Source organism: Schistocerca gregaria, chromosome 3, assembly GCF_023897955.1.
Source record: "Schistocerca gregaria isolate iqSchGreg1 chromosome 3, iqSchGreg1.2, whole genome shotgun sequence".
In the NCBI taxonomy this organism is placed as follows: domain Eukaryota; kingdom Metazoa; phylum Arthropoda; class Insecta; order Orthoptera; family Acrididae; genus Schistocerca; species Schistocerca gregaria.
In genome coordinates, this window is record NC_064922.1 from 183,378,835 (window position 1) to 183,381,376 (window position 2,542).

General features: G+C 39.0%; 1 non-coding gene across 1 annotated transcript; it reads left to right on the forward strand.

Moving 5' to 3' along the window:
• Positions 1-817: 817 nt before the first annotated feature.
• On the forward strand, positions 818-889 carry Trnae-cuc (transfer RNA glutamic acid (anticodon CUC)). Its single transcript has one exon. It is a non-coding gene; the product is annotated as a tRNA-Glu (tRNA).
• Positions 890-2,542: the final 1,653 nt, after the last annotated feature.

Below are 2,542 nucleotides of genomic sequence, written 5' to 3' on the forward strand. Positions count from 1 at the left end.
AAATTTTCTTTATCTTCTGCTAAAATGTAGGCACTGTTTGGTAGTAGCTCTTTATAACGTGTGAAACAGTCTGCGTAATTTCTGTCGCATTTTTACCATTTACATACTCATCTACAGCCGTACTCTGCAAGCCACTGTGAAATGCATGCTACTCAGTGCCAAGGAACAACACCATTCCACGCAAAAATACTAACTTTTTCGGTGACAAGACGTAACAGAGTTGAATATGAATAATATCGAAACCTGCTAACATGGGGTTCTTCATTAAATGCGCCAAAGGACAGACAACAGATGCAAACAAAAGTAACATAGAATACGAGTAAGTGCACTCAGTGCATCTAAACAGAGCATTTCACACACAGATTCGTACGCAATTGCACAACACCATACAATTAAAGCGTCTTCTCTTTTATACTAAACAAATAATATGGAATCATTTTCCCCACCTAAAACTAGGAATGGGAGCAACATATTCACAATGATTCATAGAGAGCAATACACATTAGGAGGCTTAATCAGAAGCGCAATGTGATGAAACTAACTTCTGCAAACTATGAACCGAAATTACGAAAACAAACTTGAAAGTCCAAGAATCAACCAATAAGAAAGCGAAATGATGGACTGATTAACTTGGAGCGCTTGTGGTGGCGTGGCAACGAACGAAGGTCGTGTTAACGGAAGTCAGTATATGTAATTACACGCCTGTGGTGAGTTGTACGCTACGTAGAACAGAGCAGAACGTTGCTACCGAATTTAACACTGTATATGCATGGACGACGTAAGTCTGTTTCTCGTCAATGAAAGAAACCCACATGTGTCCGGTATGGTCTAGTGGCTAGGATACCTGGCTCTCACCCAGGAGGCTCGGGTTCGATTCCCGGTACCGGAATAATATTTTTCGTAACGCGCTTTGCGTCCTATGTTCCTGTATACTGTAGATGTAATGTACCAACAGATGGAGGTCGAATATCAGTTCAGCTACTTGCACTAGAATTGACCCTTCTCTCATATGTAAATTATTTACAAAAGTTACTCTTCGTCTTTCCTAAATTCTGAGTAGTTCTAAGGGCTGTAATTCCTAATATTGTTCTCCACATAAATGTAAAAAGAAACATTTAACGACTAAATTTCAGTTTAACAAACAGACCAGAAACAAAACTAAAAATAAGATCTACATCAAATTACAAAAAAGGAAAAAAATCGCTTCTTGACATATCAAAGATCCCTTTGTAATGCAGTGATACCTTTCTTTCCGTATTGTAAAAATAGTTTATATACGTTAAGAAAGTATCGGAATGTAAATTTTAACCATTCAAAACTCAGAATTCCAGCGTTTGTCACATCAGTCTTTCCTCGTGATAATGCTTTTGAGACCCAAGCATTAGGAGTTACGGATGTATAAAATCTACATCAGCCACAAGTTAGCACATATCTGCAGAACCTTGGCTAACTCAATACAGTGTGCACTTTGCAGGGGGTTGGGGGAATCCCCCCCCCCCCCCCCCTGCATCAAACCATCCCCTCCTCTGGCTTTAGTTTATGCACCCCAACCTGCGATGTTTATTTCCCACGCACTGGAGTAAAACTTTACGTATAATTAAAATTTGTGGAGCCTAACACTGAAAGTTTTCAATACAGTCTCACTACTAATACGTTTGCTTATTGATTTTGAAAAAGTGTTATGTAGTAGTTAAGCATTTCAAAACATTTAGAACTAAATCATCATTCTCATGTTGTCATTGTTACTTTCGTCTAAGGTGTGTCATTCGTTTACTTGCGAGCTTGCGAGGGAAGTAGTGTGGCAGTCATACCGCAGCAGTCGTACTGCATAGTTGGGTGAGCTGGGGGCTGAAAGTCCCAACCCGGGCCCTGACACATGGTGGTGACCGGCGCGGTACCTGTGCGAACATTTACCGTTAGGGCAGCTTTTCGCAACAGTATGGCGCGGACTTACACACCTGGGACGAAAGCACACATTACTAAATAATGCACCATTGTCTGATCAGAGCTATTACATCGAAAAGAGTAGGAAGAATATATCGTCTATCAGATAGGAAGAGGACAGAAGCAATTATCGCCTTGGATGAAAAAGAATGGTCTGATGCACGGAGAATTTTCACATGACAATTTGTTTTATTTTCCTTTCCATTATTGCTTTTTCAAATCAAGAAGAGGATAATTTAAGTCACATGAAAAAATTACGTTTATCAACACTATTTTAAACATACATTTAACTGAGCTATCCTCAGTTATACACTGAGGATAGCTTTTAACCCTTTCTAAGACCCAAAGAAGCGGACTTAATGATTTTAATCTGAATGAAAATTTTACCAGCGCCATTTCAAAATAAAATGAGAAGACTTTCTTTGTTCACACATGGCAACAAGGCCATTTATTTCCTTTTCTCTTTTATTTTCGCTTTAAAACGAAGTAGTATTATTTTCTATCCTTCGACACATTTCCAGGTTTATTTTTCGCATGGCAGAAAATACACACACCAATAATGAAGAATGTTGGCGAGCCGATAAAAGAAGTGGCTAGG